This window comes from Hemitrygon akajei, chromosome 5 (genome assembly GCF_048418815.1).
Source record: "Hemitrygon akajei chromosome 5, sHemAka1.3, whole genome shotgun sequence".
Classification (NCBI taxonomy): domain Eukaryota; kingdom Metazoa; phylum Chordata; class Chondrichthyes; order Myliobatiformes; family Dasyatidae; genus Hemitrygon; species Hemitrygon akajei.
The window spans coordinates 1,383,115-1,406,444 of NC_133128.1; the positions used below are offsets into that span (position 1 = coordinate 1,383,115).

The following is a 23,330-nucleotide window of genomic DNA, read 5'->3' on the forward strand; positions in this document are numbered from 1 at the left end:
AACTTGATTAGGGAGCTTAAGGTAAAGGAACCCTGAGGAGTCAGTAATCATAATATCATAGAATTCACACTGAAGGTGAAGTCTTGGGAAAGGTAGAGATACAGAGAGGATGTGAGGGGTCTGGAATCTTTAAACGTGTATGTCGCAGGCCAGGACATTCCCAAGAATAGGGGTGTTCCACTGTGATCTATATACAATGTACAGTGTGGAGCCAGAGGATGGGAGGTTGCTGGTGTTTAGGGGAGGAAGGAACAGGCTGAGTAACATCAGGTCTGCCTGTGACATTTCTGGAACAAATTCTGAACACCATAAACTGCCAGTTAGAGACTTGCTGGTAACCAAGTCAGTCAGTATGGATTTGGTACAGAAGCCTCAGACTTGAATATGATCTTTAGGAAGTAACAAGGCAGGTCAATAAAACCCAGGCAGACTTTGACGAGACATTTGATGCCCTATGTCACAAACAAGAGAAAATCTGCAGATTCTGGAAATCCAAGCAACACAAACAAAATGCTGGAGGAACTCAGGCAGCATGTAGGGATAAGAGTACAGTCAATGTTTCGGGCTGAGGCCCTTCAGCAGGACTGGAGAAAAAAATACGAGGAGTAGGTTTAAAAGGTGGGGGGGGGGGGGAGAGAGAGAAACACAAGGTGACAGATGAAACCATGATGGGGTGGGAGGAAGTAAAGAGCTGGGAAGTTGATTGGTGAAAGGGATACAGGGCTGGAGAAGGGGGAATCTAATAGGAGAAGACAGAAGGCAATGGAAGATAGAAAAAGGGGGAGGAGCACCAGAGTGAGGTGGGGGACAGGCAAGGAAATACGATGAGAGAGGGACAAGGGGATGGGAAATGGTAAAGGGGAGGGAGCATTACTGGAAGTTTGAGAAATTGATATTCATGTCATCAGGTTGGAGGCCCCCAGATGGAATACAAGGTTGTTCCTCCAACCCAAGCATGGATGGACATATCGGAACGGGAATGGGAAGTGTAATTAAAGTGGGTGGCCGCTGGGAGATGCCGCTTCTTCTGGCAGACGGAGAGTAGGTGCTCAGTGAAATGGTCTCCCAATCTACGCCAGGACTCACCAATGAACAGGAGCCCACATCAGGAGCAGCGGACACAGTAAATGACCCCTGCAGACTCACAGGTGAAGTGTCGCCTCACCTGGAAGGACTGTTTTGGGCCCTGAATGGTAGTGAGGGAGGAGGTGTAGGGGCAGGTGTATCACTTATTCTGCTTTCAAGGATAAGAGGCAGGAGGGAGATCAGTGGGGAGGGACGAATGCACAACAGAGTCACATAGGGAGCGATCCCTGAGAAAAGCAGAAACTGAGGGTGGGGGAGGGGAAGATGTACTTGGTGGTGGGATCCCATTGAACGTTGTGGAAGTTTCATAGAAACATAGAAAACATACGGCACAATACAGGCCCTTCAGCCCACAAAGCTGTGCCAAACATGTTCCTACCTTAGAACTACCCAGGCTTACCCATAGCCCTCTATTTTTCTAAGCTCCATGTAGCCATTCAGGAGTCTCTGAAAAGACCCGATCATTTCCACCTCCACCACTGCCGCCGGCAGCCTATTCCATGCACTCACCATTCTCTGAGTAAAAAACTTACTCCTGACATATCCTCTGTACCTACTTCCAAGCATCTTAAAACTATGCCCTCTCGTGTTAGCCATTTCAGCCCTCGGGAAAAGCCTCTGACTATCCACATGATCAATGCCTCCCATCATCTTATACACCTCTATCAAGTAACCTCTTATCCGTTGCTCCAAGGAGAAAAGACCAAGTTCACTCAACCTATTTTCATAAGGCATGCTTCCCAATCCAGGCAACATCCTTGTAAATCTCCTCTGCACCCTTTCTATGGTTTCCATGTCCTTCCTAGAGTGAGGCGACCAGAACTGAGCACAGTACTCCAAGTGGGGTCTGATCAGGGTCTTATATAGCTGCAACATTACCTCTTGGCTCTTAAACGCAATACCACGATTGATGAAGGCCAATGCACCATATGCCTTCTTAACCACAGAGTTAACCTGTGTAGCAGCTTTGAGTGTCCTTTGGACTCGGACCCCAAGATCCCTCTGATCCTCCACACTGTCAAGAGTCGTACCATTAATACTATATTCTGCCATCATATTTGACCCACCAAAATGAACCACTTCACACTTATCTGGGTTGAACTCCATCTGCCACTTCTCAGCCCAGTTTTGCATCCTATCAATGTCCCGTTGTAACCTTTGACAGCCCTCCACACTATCCATAATACACCCAAAATTGGTGTCATCAACAAATTTACTAACCCATCCCTCCACTTCTTCAACCAAGTCCTTTATAAAATTCACAAAGAGTAGGGGTCCCAGAACAGATCCCTGAGGAACTCCACTGGTCACCGACCTCCATGCAGGATATGATCCGTCTATAACTACTCTTTACCTTCTGTGGGCAAGCCAGTTCTGGAACTACAAAGCAAGGTCCCCTTGGATCCCATGCCTCCTTACTTTCTCAATAAGCCTTACATGGGGTAATTTACCTAATTGAATTTTTTGAGGATGTGACTACACACATTGATGAAGGTAGAGCCGTAGATATAGTGTATATGGATTTTAGCAAGGTGTTTGATAAGGTACCCCATGTAAGGCTCTTTGAGAAAGTAATGAGGCATGGGATCCAAGGGGACATTGCTTTGTGGATCCAGAACTGGCTTACCCACAGAAGGCAAAAAGTGGTTGTAGATTGGTCATATTTTGCATGGAGGCCGTTGACCAGTGGTGTGCCTCAGGGGTCTGTTCTGGGACCCCTACTCTTTGTGAATTTTATAGAGGACCTGGATGAGGAAGTGGAGGGATGGATTAGTAAATTTGCTGATGACACCAATTTTGGGTGTGTTATGGGTAGTGTGGAGGGCTGTCAGAGGTTCTAACAGGACATTGATAGAATGTAAGACTGGGCTGAGAAGTGGCAGATGGGAGTTCAACCCAGATAAGTGTGAAGTGGTTCATTTTGGTGGGTCAAATATGATGGCAGAATATAGTATTAATGGTAAGACTCTTGGCAATGTGGAGGATCAACAGGGATCTTGGAGTCCGAGTCCACAGGACACTCAAAGCTGCTACGTAGGTTGACTCTGTGGTTAAGAAGGCATATGGTGCATTGGCCTTCATCAATTGTGGGACTGAGTTTAAGAGCTGAGAGGTAATGTTGCAGCTATATCGGACCCTGGTCAGACCCCACTTGGAGTACTGTGCTCAGTTCTGGTCGCCTCACTCTAGGAAGGATGTGGACACCATAGAAAGGGTGCAGAGGAGATTTACAAGGATGTTGCCTGGATTGGGGAGAATGCCTTATGAGAATAGGTTGAGTGAACTTGGTCTTTTCTCCTTGGAGCGACGGAGGATGAGAGGTTACTTGATAGAGGTGTATAAGATGACGGGAGGAATTGATCATGTGGATAGTCAGAGGCTTTTCCCGAGGGCTGAAATGGCTAACACGAGAGGGCATAGTTTTAAGATGCTTGGAAGTAGGTACAGAGGAGATGTCAGGAGTAAGTTTTTTACTCAGAGAATGGTGAGTGCATGGAATAGGCTGCCGGCGGCAGTGGTGGAGGTGGAAATGATCGGGTCTTTTCAGAGATTCCTGAATGGCTACATGGAGCTTAGAAAAATAGAGGGCTATGGGTAAGCCTAGGTAGTTTTAAGGTAGGGACATGTTCGGTACAGCTTTGTAGTCTGAAGGGCCTGTATTGTGCTGTGTGTTTTCTATGTTTCTATCAAATGACTTGCTGAAATCCATATACACTACCTCTACGGCTCTACCTTCATCAATATGCTTAGTCATGTCCTCAAAAAATTCAATCAGGCTCGTAAAGCACGACCTGCCTTTAACAAAGCTATGCTGATAATTCCTAATCATACTATGTCTCTCCAAATGTTCATAAATCCTGCCTCTCAGGATCTTCTCCATCAATTTACCAAGCACTGAAGTAAGTTTCTGAGAATTATGTGCTGGACGTGGAAGCTGGTGGGGTGGTAGGTGAGGACAAGAGGAACCCTATCCCTGGTGTAGTGAGAGGATGGGGTGAGAGCAGACGTGTGTGAAATGGAAGAGATGCGTTTGAGGGCAGTGTTTATGGTGGAGGAAGGGAAGCTTCTTTCTTTGAAGAAAGAGGCCATCTCCTTTATTCCAGAATGAAAAGACTCATTCTGACAGCAGATGCGCAGAGATGGAGGAATTGAGAGAAGGGGATGGCGTTTTTACAAGCAACAGAGTGGGATGAGGTATAGTCCAGGTAGGTGTGAGAGTCCGTGGATTTATAATAGACATCAGTGGATAAGCTGTCTCCAGAGACAGAGATAGTGAAACTGAGAAAGGGGAGGGAGGTGTCGGAAATGGACCAGGTGAATTTGAGGGCAGGGTGGAAGCTGGAGACAAAGTGGATGAAGTCGACGAATTCAGCACGGGTGCAGGAAGCAGCACCAATGCATTCATCGATGTAGTTGGCAAAAGTGAGAGACAGACAGCAGTGTAGGGTTGGAGCATGATCTGTTCCACGTAGCTGACAAACAGACAGGCATAGCTGGGAACCATGTGAATCCCCATGGCTACACCTTTTGTTTGAAGGAAGTGGGGTGAGCCAAAGGAAAAACTATTAAGAGTGAAGACAAGTTCTGCTAAATGGAGGAGAGTGGTAGTGGAGGGGAACTGGTTGGGTCAGGTGTCCAGAAAGAGCACACTGTCTCTATATCTGGAGACAGCTTATCCACCAATGTCTATTATAAGCTCACGGACTCTCACAGCTACCTGGACTATACCTTATTCCACCCTGCTACGCGTTAAAATGCCATCCCCTTCTCTCAATTCCTTTCTCTCCACTCCATCTGCTCTCAAGATGAGGCTTTTCATTCTAGAACAAAGGAGATGGCCTCCTTCTTCAAAGAAAGAAGCTTCCCTTCCTCCACCATAAACACTGCCCTCAACCACATCTCTTCAATTTCACGAACATCTGCACTCACCCCATCCTCCCGTCACCCTACCAGGGATAGGGTACCTCTTCCCCTCACCTAACACCCCACCAGCTTCCGTGTCCAGCATATAATTCTCTGAACTTCTGCCACCTCCAACAGGATCCAACCACTAAGCACATCTTTCCCTCTCCCCCCCCCACCCAATTTCTGCTTTTCACAGGGATCGCTCCATACATGACTCCCTTGTCCATTTGTCCCTCCCCCTGATCTCCCAATGGCTCTTACCCTTGCAAGCGGAACAAGTGCTGCACCTGCCCCTACACCCCCTCCCTCACCACCATCCAGAGCCCCAAACAGTCCTTCCAGGTGAGGAAACACTTCAGCTGTAAGTCTGTTGGTGTCATTTACTGTGTCCGCTGCTCCTGGTACGTCCTCCTGTATATCGGGGAGACCCAACGTAGACTGGGAGATGATTTTGCCGAGCACTTATGCCTTGTCCACCAGAAGATGCCGGATCTCCCAGAGGCCACCCATTTTAATTCCACTTCCCATTCCCATTCCGATATGTCAATCCATGGTCTCCTCTACTGTCGTGATGAGGCCACACTTAGGTTGGAGGAACAACACCTTATATTCCACCTGGGTAGCTTCCAACCTGATGGCAAGAACAATGATTTTTCGAACTTCCGGTAATGCCTACACCCCTTCACCATTCCCCATCCCCTTTTCCCTCTCTCTTTGCCCATCCATCACCTCCCTCTGGTGCTCCTTCCCACTTTTCTTTCTTCAATGGCCTTCTGTGCTCTCCTATTTGACTCCCAATTCTCCAGTCCTGTATGTCATTCAACAATCAAATTCCCAGCTCTTTACTTCATCCCTCCCCCTCCCGGTTTCACCTATCTTCCTGTGCTTCTGTTCCCCCCCCCCCCACCAGCTTTGAAATCTACTCCTCATCTTTTGTTCCCCAGTCCTGCCAAAGGGTCTCGGACCAAAATAATAAATGTACTTTTTTCCATAGATACTGCCTGGCCTGCTGAGTTCCTCCAGCATTTTGTGTGTGTTGCTTTGATGGCCCATGTGACAAGTTGGTCAACACAATAAAAGCCATAGGAATTGAGGGAGTGGTGAACTAGGCTCAGTGGAGGAGGCCAAGGTCAGTGCTGGGGTACTCCCATGCAGTGGACAATGGTCCCAGCTCTGACTGTGGTGACTGGTTTAGATAGGGGCACTGTGTGTGAGAGTAATGATCACCCCTGCCCTTCCTGAAGTGATGCTGACTGTCTGGAAACTGGTTGAACGTGAGGGTGAGTGAGCTTGCTGAGAGTACGTGGGGCTAGCTGAGGGTGGGCAGAGCTCCCTGTGAACGGGTGTGGCTAGATGAGGGTGGGTGGAGTTTGATTAGGGTGGGCTCACTGTGAACGGGTGTGGCTAGATGAGGGTGGGTGGAGTTTGATTAGGGTGGGCTCCCTGTGAACGGGTGTGGCTAGATGAGGATGGGTGGAGTTTGATTAGGGTGGGCTCACTGTGAACGGGTGTGGCTAGATGAGGATGGGTGGAGTTTGATTAGGGTGGGCAGAGCTCCCTGTGAATGGGTGGGGCTAGATGAGGGTGGGTGGAGTTTGATTAGGGCAGAGCTCCCTGTGAACGGGTGTGGCTAGATGAGGGTGGGTGGAGTTTGATTAGGGTGGGCTCACTGTGAACCGGTGTGGCTAGATGAGGATGGGTGGAGTTTGATTAGGGTGGGCTCCCTGTGAACGGGTGTGGCTAGATGAGGGTGGGTGGAGTTTGATTAGGGTGGGCTCCCTGTGAATGGGTGTGGCTAGATGAGGATGGGTGGAGTTTGATTAGGGTGGGCTCACTGTGAACGGGTGTGGCTAGATGAGGATGGGTGGAGTTTGATTAGGGTGGGCAGAGGTCCCTGTGAACGGGTGTGGCTAGATGAGGGTGGGTGGAGTTTGATTAGGGTGGGCAGAGCTCCCTGTGAACGGGTGTGGCTAGATGAGGGTGGGTGGAGTTTGATTAGGGTGGGCTCACTGTGAACGGGTGTGGCTAGATGAGGACGGGTTGAGTTTGATTAGGGTGGGCAGAGCTCCCTGTGAACGGGTGTGGCTAGATGAGGGTGGGTGGAGTTTGATTAGGGTGGGCAGAGCTCCCTGTGAACGGGTGTGGCTAGATGAGGGTGGGTGGAGTTTGATTAGGGTGGGCTCACTGTGAACGGGTGTGGCTAGATGAGGACGGGTGGAGTTTGATTAGGGTGGGCAGAGCTCCCTGTGAATGGGTGTGGCTAGATGAGGATGGGTGGAGTTTGATTAGGGTGGGCTCCCTGTGAATGGGTGTGGCTAGATGAGGATGGGTGGAGTTTGATTAGGGTGGGCAGAGCTCCCTGTGAATGGGTGTGGCTAGATGAGGACGGGTGGAGTTTGATTAGGGTGGGCTCCCTGTGAACGGGTGTGGCTAGATGAGGACGGGTGGAGTTTGATTAGGGTGGGCTCCCTGTGAACGGGTGTGGCTAGATGAGGACGGGTGGAGTTTGATTAGGGTGGGCTCCCTGTGAATGGGTGTGGCTAGATGAGGATGGGTGGAGTTTGATTAGGGTGGGCTCCCTGTGAACGGGTGTGGCTAGATGAGGATGGGTGGAGTTTGATTAGGGTGGGCTCCCTGTGAACGGGTGTGGCTAGATGAGGATGGGTGGAGTTTGATTAGGGTGGGCTCCCTGTGAACGGGTGTGGCTAGATGAGGACGGGTGGAGTTTGATGAGGGTGGGCTCCCTGTGAACGGGTGTGGCTAGATGAGGACGGGTGGAGTTTGATTAGGGTGGGCTCCCTGTGAACGGGTGTGGCTAGATGAGGGTGGGTGGAGTTTGATTATCGTGGGCAGAGCTCCCTGTGAACGGGTGTGGCTAGATGAGGATGGGTCGAGTTTGATTAGGGTGGGCTCCCTGTGAACGGGTGTGGCTAGATGAGGGTGGGTGGAGTTTGATTAGGGTGGGCTCCCTGTGAACGGGTGTGGCTAGATGAGGACGGGTGGAGTTTGATTAGGGTGGGCTCCCTGTGAACGGATGTGGCTAGATGAGGATGGGTGGAGTTTGATTAGGGTGTGCTCCCTGTGAATGGGTGTGGCTAGATGAGGGTGGGTGGAGTTTGATTAGGGTGGGCTCCCTGTGAACGGGTGTGGCTAGATGAGGACGGGTGGAGTTTGATTAGGGTGGGCTCCCTGTGAACGGGTGTGGCTAGATGAGGGTGGGTGGAGTTTGATTAGGGTGTGCTCCCTGTGAATGGGTGTGGCTAGATGAGGGTGGGTGGAGTTTGATTAGGGTGGGCTCCCTGTGAACGGGCGTGGCTAGATGAGGATGGGTGGAGTTTCATTAGGGTGGGCTCCCTGTGAACGGGTGGGGCTAGATGAGGACGGGTGGAGTTTGATTAGGGTGGGCTCCCTGTGAACGGGTGGGGCTAGATGAGGGTGGGTGGAGTTTGATTAGGGTGGGCAGAACTCCCTGTGAATGGGTGTGGCTAGATGAGGGTGGGTGGAGTTTGATTAGGGTGGGCAGAGCTCCCTGTGAACGGGTGTGGCTAGATGAGGGTGGGTGGAGTTTGATTAGGGTGGGCTCCCTGTGAACGGGTGTGGCTAGATGAGGGTGGGTGGAGTTTGATTAGGGTGGGCAGAGCTCCCTGTGAACGGGTGTGGCTAGATGAGGATGAGTGGAGTTTAATTAGGGTGGGCTCCCTGTGAATGGGTGTGGCTAGATGAGGGTGGGTGGAGTTTGATTAGGGTGGGCTCCCTGTGAACGGGTGTGGCTAGATGAGGGTGGGTGGAGTTTGATTAGGGTGGGCTCCCTGTGAACGGGTGTGGCTAGATGAGGGTGGGTGGAGTTTGATTAGGGTGGGCTCCCTGTGAACGGGTGTGGCTAGATGAGGGTGGGTGGAGTTTGATTAGTGTGGGCAGAGCTCCCTGTGAACGGGTGTGGCTAGATGAGGACGGGTGGAGTTTGATTAGAGTGGGCTCCCTGTGAACGGGTGTGGCTGGATGAGGATGGGTGGAGTTTGATTAGGGTGGGCTCACTGTGAACGGGTGTGGCTAGATGAGGACGGGTGGAGTTTGATTAAGGTGGGCAGAGCTCCCTGTGAACGGGTGTGGCTAGATGAGGATGGGTGGAGTTTGATTAGAGTGGGCTCCCTGTGAACGGGTGTGGCTGGATGAGGATGGGTGGAGTTTGATTAGGGTGGGCTCCCTGTGAATGGGTGTGGCTAGATGAGGATGGGTGGTGTTTGATTAGGGTGGGCTCCCTGTGAATAGGTGTGGCTAGATGAGGATGGGTGGAGTTTGATTAGGGTGGGCTCCCTGTGAACGGGTGTGGCTAGATGAGGGTGGGTGGAGTTTGATTAGGGTGGGCTCCCTGTGAACGGGTGTGGCTGGATGAGGATGGGTGGAGTTTGATTAGGGTGGGCTCCCTGTGAACGGGTGTGGCTAGATGAGGATGGGTGGAGTTTGATTAGGGTGGGCTCCCTGTGAACGGGTGTGGCTAGATGAGGATGGGTGGAGTTTGATTAGGGTGGGCTCCCTGTGAATGGGTGGGGCTAGATGAGGGTGGGTGGAGTTTGATTAGGGTGGGCTCCCTGTGAACGGGTGTGGCTAGATGAGGATGGGTGGAGTTTGATTAGGGTGGGCTCCCTGTGAATGGGTGTGGCTAGATGAGGACGGGTGGAGTTTGATTAAGGTGGGCAGAGCTCCATGTGAACGGGTGTGGCTAGATGAGGGTGGGTGGAGTTTGATTAGGGTGGGCTCCCTGTGAACGGGTGTGGCTAGATGAGGGTGGGTGGAGTTTGATTAGGGTGGGCTCCCTGTGAATGGGTGGGGCTAGATGAGGACGGGTGGAGTTTGATTAGGGTGGGCTCCCTGTGAATGGGTGTGGCTAGATGAAGATGGGTGGAGTTTGATTAGGGTGGGCAGAGCTCCCTGTGAATGGGTGTGGCTAGATGAGGACGGGTGGAGTTTGATTAGGGTGGGCTCCCTGTGAATGGGTGGGGCTAGATGAGGACGGGTGGAGTTTGATTAGGGTGGGCTCCCTGTGAACGGGTGTGGCTAGATGAGGATGGGTGGTGTTTGATTAGGGTGGGCTCCCTGTGAACGGGTGTGGCTAGATGAGGGTAGGTGGAGTTTGATTAGGGTGGGCTCCCTGTGAATGGGTGGGGCTAGATGAGGACGGGTGGAGTTTGATTAGGGTGGGCTCCCTGTGAACGGGTGTGGCTAGATGAGGGTGGGTGGAGTTTGATTAGGGTGGGCTCCCTGTGAACGGGTGTGGCTAGATGAGGATGGGTGGTGTTTGATTAGGGTGGGCTCCCTGTGAATGGGTGTGGCTAGATGAGGACGGGTGGAGTTTGATTAGGGTGGGCTCCCTGTGAATGGGTGTGGCTAGATGAGGATGGGTGGAGTTTGATTAGGGTGGGCTCCCTGTGAACGGGTGTGGCTAGATGAGGATGGGTGGAGTTTGATTAGGGTGGGCTCACTGTGAACGGGTGTGGCTAGATGAGGACGGGTGGAGTTTGATTAGGGTGGGCTCCGTGTGAACGGGTGTGGCTAGATGAGGATGGGTGGAGTTTGATTAGGGTGGGCTCCCTGTGAACGGGTGTGGCTAGATGAGGATGGGTGGAGTTTGATTAGGGTGGGCTCCCTGTGAACGGGTGGGGCTAGATGAGGATGGGTGGAGTTTGATGAGGGTGGGCTCCCTGTGAACGGGTGTGGCTAGATGAGGACGGGTGGAGTGTGATGAGGGTGGGCTCCCTGTGAACGGGTGTGGCTAGATGAGGACGGGTGGAGTTTGATTAGGGTGGGCTCCCTGTGAACGGGTGTGGCTAGATGAGGACGGGTGGAGTTTGATTAGGGTGGGCTCCCTGTGAACGGGTGTGGCTAGATGAGGGTGGGTGGAGTTTGATTAGGGTGGGCAGAGCTCCCTGTGAACGGGTGTGGCTAGATGAGGGTGGGTGGAGTTTGATTAGGGTGGGCTCCCTGTGAACGGGTGTGGCTAGATGAGGATGGGTGGAGTTTGATTAGGGTGGGCTCCCTGTGAACGGGTGTGGCTAGATGAGGACGGGTGGAGTTTGATTAGGGTGGGCTCACTGTGAACGGGTGTGGCTAGATGAGGACGGGTGGAGTTTGATTAGGGTGGGCTCACTGTGAACGGGTGTGGCTAGATGAGGGTGGGTGGAGTTTGATTAGGGTGGGCAGAGCTCCCTGTGAACGGGTGTGGCTAGATGAGGATGGGTCGAGTTTGATTAGGGTGGGCTCCCTGTGAACGGGTGTGGCTAGATGAGGGTGGGTGGAGTTTGATTAGGGTGGGCTCCCTGTGAACGGGTGTGGCTAGATGAGGACGGGTGGAGTTTGATTAGGGTGGGCTCCCTGTGAACGGATGTGGCTAGATGAGGATGGGTGGAGTTTGATTAGGGTGTGCTCCCTGTGAATGGGTGTGGCTAGATGAGGGTGGGTGGAGTTTGATTAGGGTGGGCTCCCTGTGAACGGGTGTGGCTAGATGAGGACGGGTGGAGTTTGATTAGGGTGGGCTCCCTGTGAACGGGTGTGGCTAGATGAGGGTGGGTGGAGTTTGATTAGGGTGTGCTCCCTGTGAATGGGTGTGGCTAGATGAGGGTGGGTGGAGTTTGATTAGGGTGGGCTCCCTGTGAACGGGCGTGGCTAGATGAGGATGGGTGGAGTTTGATTAGGGTGGGCTCCCTGTGAACGGGTGGGGCTAGATGAGGACGGGTGGAGTTTGATTAGGGTGGGCTCCCTGTGAACGGGTGGGGCTAGATGAGGGTGGGTGGAGTTTGATTAGGGTGGGCAGAACTCCCTGTGAATGGGTGTGGCTAGATGAGGGTGGGTGGAGTTTGATTAGGGTGGGCAGAGCTCCCTGTGAACGGGTGTGGCTAGATGAGGGTGGGTGGAGTTTGATTAGGGTGGGCAGAGCTCCCTGTGAACGGGTGTGGCTAGATGAGGATGGGTGGAGTTTGATTAGGGTGGGCTCCCTGTGAACGGGTGTGGCTAGATGAGGGTGGGTGGAGTTTGATTAGGGTGGGCTCCCTGTGAACGGGTGTGGCTAGATGAGGGTGGGTGGAGTTTGATTAGGGTGGGCTCCCTGTGAACGGGTGTGGCTAGATGAGGGTGGGTGGAGTTTGATTAGGGTGGGCTCCCTGTGAACGGGTGTGGCTAGATGAGGGTGGGTGGAGTTTGATTAGTGTGGGCAGAGCTCCCTGTGAACGGGTGTGGCTAGATGAGGACGGGTGGAGTTTGATTAGAGTGGGCTCCCTGTGAACGGGTGTGGCTGGATGAGGATGGGTGGAGATTGATTAGGGTGGGCTCACTGTGAACGGGTGTGGCTAGATGAGGACGGGTGGAGTTTGATTAAGGTGGGCAGAGCTCCCTGTGAACGGGTGTGGCTAGATGAGGATGGGTGGAGTTTGATTAGAGTGGGCTCCCTGTGAACGGGTGTGGCTGGATGAGGATGGGTGGAGTTTGATTAGGGTGGGCTCCCTGTGAATGGGTGTGGCTAGATGAGGATGGGTGGTGTTTGATTAGGGTGGGCTCCCTGTGAATAGGTGTGGCTAGATGAGGATGGGTGGAGTTTGATTAGGGTGGGCTCCCTGTGAACGGGTGTGGCTAGATGAGGGTGGGTGGAGTTTGATTAGTGTGGGCTCCCTGTGAACGGGTGTGGCTGGATGAGGATGGGTGGAGTTTGATTAGGGTGGGCTCCCTGTGAATGGGTGTGGCTAGATGAGGACGGGTGGAGTTTGATTAAGGTGGGCAGAGCTCCCTGTGAATGGGTGTGGCTAGATGAGGGTGGGTGGAGTTTGATTAGGGTGGGCAGAGCTCCCTGTGAACGGGTGTGGCTAGATGAGGGTGGGTGGAGTTTGATTAGGGTGGGCTCCCTGTGAACGGGTGTGGCTAGATGAGGGTGGGTGGAGTTTGATTAGGGTGGGCTCCCTGTGAATGGGTGGGGCTAGATGAGGACGGGTGGAGTTTGATTAGGGTGGGCTCCCTGTGAATGGGTGTGGCTAGATGAGGATGGGTGGAGTTTGATTAGGGTGGGCAGAGCTCCCTGTGAATGGGTGTGGCTAGATGAGGACGGGTGGAGTTTGATTAGGGTGGGCTCCCTGTGAATGGGTGGGGCTAGATGAGGACGGGTGGAGTTTGATTAGGGTGGGCTCCCTGTGAACGGGTGTGGCTAGATGAGGATGGGTGGTGTTTGATTAGGGTGGGCTCCCTGTGAACGGGTGTGGCTAGATGAGGGTAGGTGGAGTTTGATTAGGGTGGGCTCCCTGTGAATGGGTGTGGCTAGATGAGGGTGGGTGGAGTTTGATGAGGGTGGGCTCCCTGTGAATGGGTGGGGCTAGATGAGGACGGGTGGAGTTTGATTAGGGTGGGCTCCCTGTGAACGGGTGTGGCTAGATGAGGGTGGGTGGAGTTTGATTAGGGTGGGCTCCCTGTGAACGGGTGTGGCTAGATGAGGATGGGTGGTGTTTGATTAGGGTGGGCTCCCTGTGAATGGGTGTGGCTAGATGAGGACGGGTGGAGTTTGATTAGGGTGGGCTCCCTGTGAATGGGTGTGGCTAGATGAGGATGGGTGGAGTTTGATTAGGGTGGGCTCCCTGTGAACGGGTGTGGCTAGATGAGGATGGGTGGAGTTTGATTAGGGTGGGCTCACTGTGAACGGGTGTGGCTAGATGAGGACGGGTGGAGTTTGATTAGGGTGGGCTCCGTGTGAACGGGTGTGGCTAGATGAGGATGGGTGGAGTTTGATTAGGGTGGGCTCCCTGTGAACGGGTGTGGCTAGATGAGGATGGGTGGAGTTTGATTAGGGTGGGCTCCCTGTGAACGGATGTGGCTAGATGAGGACGGGTGGAGTTTGATGAGGGTGGGCTCCCTGTGAATGGGTGTGGCTAGATGAGGGTGGGTGGAGTTTGATTAGGGTGGGCTCCCTGTGAACGGATGTGGCTAGATGAGGACGGGTGGAGTTTGATTAGGGTGGGCTCCCTGTGAATGGGTGTGGCTAGATGAGGGTGGGTGGAGTTTGATTAGGGTGGGCTCCCTGTGAACGGGTGTGGCTAGATGAGGATGGGTGGAGTTTGATTAGGGTGGGCTCCCTGTGAACGGGTGGGGCTAGATGAGGGTGGGTGGAGTTTGATTAGGGTGGGCAGAGCTCCCTGTGAACGGGTGTGGCTAGATGAGGATGGGTGGAGTTTGATTAGGGTGGGCTCCCTGTGAACGGGTGTGGCTAGATGAGGATGGGTGGAGTTTGATTAGGGTGGGCTCCCTGTGAACGGGTGTGGCTAGATGAGGATGGGTGGAGTTTGATTAGGGTGGGCTCCCTGTGAACGGGTGGGGCTAGATGAGGACGGGTGGAGTTTGATTAGGGTGGGCAGAGCTCCCTGTGAACGGGTGTGGCTAGATGAGGGTGGGTGGAGTTTGATTAGGGTGGGCAGAACTCCCTGTGAATGGGTGTGGCTAGATGAGGGTGGGTGGAGTTTGATGAGGGTGGGCAGAGCTCCCTGTGAACGGGTGTGGCTAGATGAGGATGGGTGGAGTTTGATTAGGGTGGGCTCCCTGTGAATGGGTGGGGCTAGATGAGGACGGGTGGAGTTTGATTAGGGTGGGCTCCCTGTGAACGGGTGTGGCTAGATGAGGATGGGTGGAGTTTGATTAGGGTGGGCAGAGCTCCCTGTGAACGGGTGTGGCTAGATGAGGATGGGTGGAGTTTGATTAGGGTGGGCTCCCTGTGAATGGGTGGGGCTAGATGAGGACGGGTGGAGTTTGATTAGGGTGGGCTCCCTGTGAACGGGTGTGGCTAGATGAGGGTGGGTGGAGTTTGATTAGGGTGGGCTCCCTGTGAACGGGTGTGGCTAGATGAGGGTAGGTGGAGTTTGATTAGGGTGGGCTCCCTGTGAACGGGTGTGGCTAGATGAGGACGGGTGGAGTTTGATTAAGGTGGGCAGAGCTCCCTGTGAACGGGTGTGGCTAGATGAGGGTGGGTGGAGTTTGATTAGGGTGGGCTCCCTGTGAACGGGTGTGGCTAGATGAGGGTGGGTGGAGTTTGATTAGGGTGGGCTCCCTGTGAACGGGTGTGGCTAGATGAGGGTGGGTGGAGTTTGATTAGGGTGGGCAGAGCTCCCTGTGAACGGGTGTGGCTAGATGAGGGTGGGTGGAGTTTGATTAGGGTGGGCTCCCTGTGAACGGGTGTGGCTAGATGAGGGTGGGTGGAGTTTGATTAGGGTGGGCTCCCTGTGAATGGGTGGGGCTAGATGAGGACGGGTGGAGTTTGATTAGGGTGGGCTCCCTGTGAATGGGTGTGGCTAGATGAGGATGGGTGGAGTTTGATTAGGGTGGGCAGAGCTCCCTGTGAACGGATGTGGCTAGATGAGGATGGGTGGAGTTTGATTAGGGTGGGCTCCCTGTGAACGGGTGTGGCTAGATGAGGACGGGTGGAGTTTGATTAGGGTGGGCTCCCTGTGAACGGGTGTGGCTAGATGAGGATGGGTGGTGTTTGATTAGGGTGGGCTCCCTGTGAACGGGTGTGGCTAGATGAGGATGGGTGGAGTTTGATTAGGGTGGGCTCCCTGTGAACGGGTGTGGCTAGATGAGGACGGGTGGAGTTTGATTAGGGTGGGCTCCCTGTGAACGGGTGTGGCTAGATGAGGACGGGTGGAGTTTGATTAGGGTGGGCTCCCTGTGAACGGGTGTGGCTAGATGAGGGTGGGTGGAGTTTGATTAGGGTGGGCTCCCTGTGAACGGGTGTGGCTAGATGAGGATGGGTGGTGTTTGATTAGGGTGGGCTCCCTGTGAACGGGTGTGGCTAGATGAGGACGGGTGGAGTTTGATTAGGGTGGGCTCCCTGTGAACGGGTGTGGCTAGATGAGGACGGGTGGAGTTTGATTAGGGTGGGCCCCCTGTGAACGGGTGTGGCTAGATGAGGATGGGTGGAGTTTGATTAGGGTGGGCTCCCTGTGAACGGGTGTGGTAGATGAGGATGGGTGGTGTTTGATTAGGGTGGGCTCCCTGTGAACGGGTGTGGCTAGATGAGGACGGGTGGAGTTTGATTAGGGTGGGCTCCCTGTGAACGGGTGTGGCTAGATGAGGATGGGTGGTGTTTGATTAGGGTGGGCTCCCTGTGAACGGGTGTGGCTATATGAGGGTAGGTGGAGTTTGATTAGGGTGGGCTCCCTGTGAATGGGTGTGGCTAGATGAGGGTGGGTGGAGTTTGATGAGGGTGGGCTCCCTGTGAATGGGTGGGGCTAGATGAGGACGGGTGGAGTTTGATTAGGGTGGGCTCCCTGTGAACGGGTGTGGCTAGATGAGGGTGGGTGGAGTTTGATTAGGGTGGGCTCCCTGTGAATGGGTGTGGCTAGATGAGGGTGGGTGGAGTTTGATTAGGGTGGGCAGAGCTCCCTGTGAATGGGTGTGGCTAGATGTGGACGGGTGGAGTTTGATTAGGGTGGGCTCCCTGTGAACGGGTGTGGCTAGATGAGGATGGGTGGTGTTTGATTAGGGTGGGCTCCCTGTGAATGGGTGTGGCTAGATGAGGACGGGTGGAGTTTGATTAGGGTGGGCTCCCTGTGAATGGGTGTGGCTAGATGAGGATGGGTGGAGTTTGATTAGGGTGGGCTCCCTGTGAACGGGTGTGGCTAGATGAGGGTGGGTTGAGTTTGATTAGGGTGGGCAGAGCTCCCTGTGAACGGGTGTGGCTAGATGAGGATGGGTGGAGTTTGATTAGGGTGGGCTCACTGTGAACGGGTGTGGCTAGATGAGGACGGGTGGAGTTTGATTAGGGTGGGCTCCCTGTGAACGGGTGTGGCTAGATGAGGATGGGTGGAGTTTGATTAGGGTGGGCTCCCTGTGAACGGGTGTGGCTAGATGAGGATGGGTGGAGTTTGATTAGGGTGGGCTCCCTGTGAATGGGTGGGGCTAGATGAGGATGGGTGGAGTTTGATTAGGGTGGGCTCCCTGTGAATGGGTGTGGCTAGATGAGGGTGGGTGGAGTTTGATGAGGGTGGGCTCCCTGTGAATGGGTGGGGCTAGATGAGGACGGGTGGAGTTTGATTAGGGTGGGCTCCCTGTGAACGGGTGTGGCTAAATGAGGATGGGTGGAGTTTGATTAGGGTGAGCTCCCTGTGAACGGGTGTGGCTAGATGAGGATGGGTGGAGTTTGATTAGGGTGGGCTCCCTGTGAACGGGTGTGGCTAGATGAGGATGGGTGGAGTTTGATTAGGGTGGGCTCCCTGTGAACGGGTGTGGCTAGATGAGGATGGGTGGAGTTTGATTAGGGTGGGCTCACTGTGAACGGGTGTGGCTAGATGAGGGTGGGTGGAGTTTGATTAGGGTGGGCAGAGCTCCCTGTGAACGGGTGTGGCTAGATGAGGGTGGGTGGAGTTTGATTAGGGTGGGCAGAGCTCACTGTGAACGGGTGTGGCTAGATGAGGGTGGGTGGAGTTTGATTAGGGTGGGCAGAGCTCCCTGTGAACGGGTGTGGCTAGATGAGGGTGGGTGGAGTTTGATTAGGGTGGGCAGAGCTCCCTGTGAATGGGTGGGTCTAGATGAGGGTGGGTGGAGTTTGATTAGGGTGGGCTCCCTGTGAACGGGTGTGGCTAGATGAGGACGGGTGGAGTTTGATTAGGGTGGGCTCCCTGTGAACGGATGTGGCTAGATGAGGATGGGTGGAGTTTGATTAGGGTGTGCTCCCTGGGAATGGGTGTGGCTAGATGAGGGTGGGTGGAGTTTGATTAGGGTGGGCTCCCTGTGAACGGGTGTGGCTAGATGAGGACGGGTGGAGTTTGATTAGGGTGGGCTCCCTGTGAACGGGTGTGGCTAGATGAGGGTGGGTGGAGTTTGATTAGGGTGGGCAGAGCTCCCTGTGAATGGGTGTGGCTAGATGAGGGTGGGTGGAGTTTGATTAGGGTGTGCTCCCTGTGAACGGGTGTGGCTAGATGAGGACGGGTGGAGTTTGATTAGGGTGGGCTCCCTGTGAACGGGTGTGGCTGGATGAGGATGGGTGGAGTTTGATTAGGGTGGGCAGAGCTCCCTGTGAATGGGTGTGGCTAGATGAGGATGGGTGGAGTTTGATTAGGGTGGGCAGAGCTCCCTGTGAATGGGTGTGGCTAGATGAGGGTGGGTGGAGTTTGATTAGGGTGGGCTCCCTGTGAACGGGTGTGGCTAGATGAGGGTGGGTGGAGTTTGATTAGGGTGGGCTCACTGTGAAAGGGTGTGGCTAGATGAGGGTGGGTGGAGTTTGATTAGGGTGGGCAGAGCTCCCTGTGAATGGGTGTGGCTAGATGAGGGTGGGTGGAGTTTGATTAGGGTGGGCTCCCTGTGAACGGGTGTGGCTAGATGAGGATGGGTGGAGTTTGATTAGGGTGGGCTCCCTGTGAACGGGTGTGGCTAGATGAGGATGGGTGGAGTTTGATTAGGGTGGGCTCCCTGTGAATGGGTGGGGCTAGATGAGGACGGGTGGAGTTTGATTAGGGTGGGCTCGCTGTGAACGGGTGTGGCTAGATGAGGGTGGGTGGAGTTTGATTAGGGTGGGCAGAGCTCCCTGTGAATGGGTGTGGCTAGATGAGGGTGGGTGGAGTTTGATTAGGGTGGGCTCCCTGTGAACGGGTGTGGCTAGATGAGGGTGGGTGGAGTTTGATTAGGGTGGGCAGAGCTCCCTGTGAACGGGTGTGGCTAGATGAGGATGGGTGGAGTTTGATTAGGGTGGGCAGAGCTCCCTGTGAACGGGTGTGGCTAGATGAGGGTGGGTGGAGTTTGATGAGGGTGGGCAGAGCTCCCTGTGAACGGGTGTGGCTAGATGAGGGTGGGTGGAGTTTGATTAGGGTGGGCTCCCTGTGAATGGGTGTGGCTAGATGAGGATGGGTGGTGTTTGATTAGGGTGGGCTCCCTGTGAATAGGTGTGGCTAGATGAGGATGGGTGGAGTTTGATTAGGGTGGGCTCCCTGTGAACGGGTGTGGCTAGATGAGGACGGGTGGAGTTTGATTAGGGTGGGCTCCCTGTGAACGGGTGTGGCTAGATGAGGATGGGTGGAGTTTGATTAGGGTGGGCTCATTGTGAACGGGTGTGGCTAGATGAGGACAGGTGGAGTTTGATTAGGGTGGGCTCCCTGTGAACGGGTGTGGCTAGATGAGGATGGGTGGAGTTTGATTAGGGTGGGCTCCCTGTGAACGGGTGTGGCTAGATGAGGATGGGTGGAGTTTGATTAGGGTGGGCTCCCTGTGAACGGGTGGGGCTAGATGAGGATGGGTGGAGTTTGATTAGGGTGGGCTCCCTGTGAATGGGTGTGGCTAGATGAGGGTGGGTGGAGTTTGATGAGGGTGGGCTCCCTGTGAATGGGTGGGGCTAGATGAGGACGGGTGGAGTTTGATTAGGGTGGGCTCCCTGTGAACGGGTGTGGCTAGATGAGGGTGGGTGGAGTTTGATTAGGGTGGGCTCCCTGTGAACGGGTGTGGCTAGATAAGGATGGGTAGAGTTTGATTAGGGTGGGCTCCCTGTGAATGGGTGTGGCTAGATGAGGGTGGGTGGAGTTTGATTAGGGTGGGCAGAGCTCCCTGTGAACGGGTGTGGCTAGATGAGGGTGGGTGGAGTTTGATTAGGGTGGGCTCACTGTGAACGGGTGTGGCTAGATGAGGACGGGTGGAGTTTGATTAGGGTGGGCAGAGCTCCCTGTGAACGGGTGTGGCTAGATGAGGGTGGGTGGAGTTTGATTAGGGTGGGCTCCCTGTGAACGGGTGTGGCTAGATGAGGATGGGTGGAGTTTGATGAGGGTGGGCAGAGCTCCCTGTGAACGGGTGTGGCTAGATGAGGGTGGGTGGAGTTTGATTAGGGTGGGCTCACTGTGAATGGGTGTGGCTAGATGAGGGTGGGTGGAGTTTGATTAGGGTGGGCAGAGCTCCCTGTGAACGGGTGTGGCTAGATGAGGGTGGGTGGAGTTTGATGAGGGTGGGCTCCCTGTGAACGGGTGTGGCTAGATGAGGGTGGGTGGAGTTTGATTAGGGTGGGCAGAGCTCCCTGTGAACGGGTGGGGCTAGATGAGGATGGGTGGAGTTTGATTAGGGTGGGCAGAGCTCACTGTGAACGGGTGTGGCTAGATGAGGGTGGGTGGAGTTTGATTAGGGTGGGCTCCCTGTGAACGGGTGTGGCTAGATGAGGATGGGTGGAGTTTGATTAGGGTGGGCTCACTGTGAATGGGTGTGGCTAGATGAGGATGGGTGGAGTTTGATTAGGGTGGGCTCACTGTGAACGGGTGTGGCTAGATGAGGGTGGGTGGAGTTTGATTAGGGTGGGCAGAGCTCCCTGTGAATGGGTGTGGCTAGATGAGGGTGGGTGGAGTTTGATTAGGGTGGGCTCCCTGTGAACGGGTGTGGCTAGATGAGGACGGGTGGAGTTTGATTAGGGTGGGCTCCCTGTGAACGGGTGTGGCTAGATGAGGGTGGGTGGAGTTTGATTAGGGTGGGCTCCCTGTGAACGGGTGTGGCTAGATGAGGGTGGGTGGAGTTTGATTAGGGTGGGCAGAGCTCCCTGTGAACGGGTGTGGCTAGATGAGGTTGGGTGGAGTTTGATTAGGGTGGGCAGAGCTCCCTGTGAATGGGTGTGGCTAGATGAGGTTGGGTGGAGTTTGATTAGGGTGGGCAGAGCTCCCTGTGAACGGGTGTGGCTAGATGAGGATGGGTGGAGTTTGATTAGGGTGGGCAGAGCTCCCTGTGAATGGGTGTGGCTAGATGAGGACGGGTGGAGTTTGATTAGGGTGGGCTCCCTGTGAACGGGTGTGGCTAGATGAGGGTGGGTGGAGTTTGATTAGGGTGGGCTGAGCTCCCTGTGAACGGGTGTGGCTAAATGAGGATGGGTGGAGTTTGATTAGGGTGGGCTCCCTGTGAATGGGTGTGGCTAGATGAGGATGGGTGGAGTTTGATTAGGGTGGGCTCCCTGTGAACGGGTGTGGCTAGATGAGGGTGGGTGGAGTTTGATTAGGGTGGGCTCCCTGTGAACGGGTGTGGCTAGATGAGGATGGGTGGAGTTTGATTAGGGTGGGCTCCCTGTGAACGGGTGTGGCTAGATGAGGATGGGTGGAGTTTGATTAGGGTGGGCTCCCTGTGAACGGGTGTGGCTAGATGAGGATGGGTGGAGTTTGATTAGGGTGGGCAGAGCTCACTGTGAACGGGTGTGGCTAGATGAGGATGGGTGGAGTTTGATTAGGGTGGGCTCACTGTGAACGGGTGTGGCTAGATGAGGACGGGTGGAGTTTGATTAGGGTGGGCAGAGCTCCCTGTGAACGGGTGTGGCTAGATGAGGGTGGGTGGAGTTTGATGAGGGTGGGCTCCCTGTGAACGGGTGTGGCTAGATGAGGGTGGGTGGAGTTTGATTAGGGTGGGCAGAGCTCCCTGTGAACGGGTGGGGCTAGATGAGGATGGGTGGAGTTTGATTAGGGTGGGCAGAGCTCACTGTGAACGGGTGTGGCTAGATGAGGATGGGTGGAGTTTGATTAGGGTGGGCTCCCTGTGAACGGGTGTGGCTAGATGAGGATGGGTGGAGTTTGATTAGGGTGGGCTCACTGTGAACGGGTGTGGCTAGATGAGGGTGGGTGGAGTTTGATTAGGGTGGGCAGAGCTCCCTGTGAATGGGTGTGGCTAGATGAGGGTGGGTGGAGTTTGATTAGGGTGGGCAGAGCTCCCTGTGAATGGGTGTGGCTAGATGAGGACGGGTGGAGTTTGATTAGGGTGGGCTCCCTGTGAACGGGTGTGGCTAGATGAGGACGGGTGGAGTTTGATTAGGGTGGGAAGAGCTCCCTGTGAACGGGTGTGGCTAGATGAGGTTAGGTGGAGTTTGATTAGGGTGGGCAGAGCTCCCTGTGAACGGGTGTGGCTAGATGAGGACGGGTGGAGTTTGATTAGGGTGGGCTCCCTGTGAACGGGTGTGGCTAGATGAGGACGGGTGGAGTTTGATTAGGGTGGGCTCCCTGTGAACGGGTGTGGCTAGATGAGGGTGGGTGGAGTTTGATTAGGGTGGGCTCCCTGTGAACGGGTGTGGCTAGATGAGGACGGGTGGAGTTTGATTAGGGTGGGCTCCCTGTGAACGGGTGTGGCTAGATGAGGGTGGGTGGAGTTTGATTAGGGTGGGCTCCCTGTGAACGGGTGTGGCTAGATGAGGACGGGTGGAGTTTGATTAGGGTGGGCTCCCTGTGAACGGGTGTGGCTAGATGAGGACGGGTGGAGTTTGATTAGGGTGGGCTCCCTGTGAACGGGTGTGGCTAGATGAGGGTGGGTGGAGTTTGATGAGGGTGGGCTCCCTGTGAACGGGTGTGGCTAGATGAGGATGGGTGGAGTTTGATGAGGGTGGGCTCCCTGTGAACGGGTGTGGCTAGATGAGGGTGGGTGGAGTTTGATTAGGGTGGGCTCCCTGTGAACGGGTGTGGCTAGATGAGGGTGGGTGGAGTTTGATTAGGGTGGGCTCCCTGTGAACGGGTGTGGCTAGATGAGGACGGGTGGAGTTTGATTAGGGTGGGCTCCCTGTGAACGGGTGTGGCTAGATGAGGACGGGTGGAGTTTGATTAGGGTGGGCTCCCTGTGAACGGGTGTGGCTAGATGAGGGTGGGTGGAGTTTGATTAGGGTGGGCAGAGCTCCCTGTGAACGGGTGTGGCTAGATGAGGGTGGGTGGAGTTTGATTAGGGTGGGCTCCCTGTGAACGGGTGTGGCTAGATGAGGATGGGTGGTGTTTGATTAGGGTGGGCTCCCTGTGAACGGGTGTGGCTAGATGAGGACGGGTGGAGTTTGATTAGGGTGGGCTCCCTGTGAACGGGTGTGGCTAGATGAGGACGGGTGGAGTTTGATTAGGGTGGGCTCCCTGTGAACGGGTGTGGCTAGATGAGGGTGGGTGGAGTTTGATTAGGGTGGGCAGAGCTCCCTGTGAACGGGTGTGGCTAGATGAGGACGGGTGGAGTTTGATTAGGGTGGGCTCCCTGTGAACGGGTGTGGCTAGATGAGGGTGGGTGGAGTTTGATTAGGGTGGGCAGAGCTCCCTGTGAATGGGTGTGGCTAGATGAGGTTGGGTGGAGTTTGATTAGGGTGGGCAGAGCTCCCTGTGAATGGGTGTGGCTAGATGAGGGTGGGTGGAGTTTGATTAGGGTGGGCAGAGCTCCCTGTGAACGGGTGTGGCTAGATGAGGATGGGTGGAGTTTGATTAGGGTGGGCAGAGCTCCCTGTGAATGGGTGTGGCTAGATGAGGACGGGTGGAGTTTGATTAGGGTGGGCTCCCTGTGAACGGGTGTGGCTAGATGAGGGTGGGTGGAGTTTGATTAGGGTGGGCTCCCTGTGAACGGGTGTGGCTAAATGAGGATGG

At 54.5% G+C, this 23,330-nt stretch overlaps 1 protein-coding gene across 1 annotated transcript in view; it reads right to left on the bottom strand.

The window, feature by feature from the left end:
* Positions 1-23,330, bottom strand: part of LOC140727445 (ubiquitin-associated and SH3 domain-containing protein A-like) — a 129,016-nt gene that overhangs the window by 92,388 nt on the left and 13,298 nt on the right. The gene's annotated exons all lie outside the window — the stretch shown is intronic.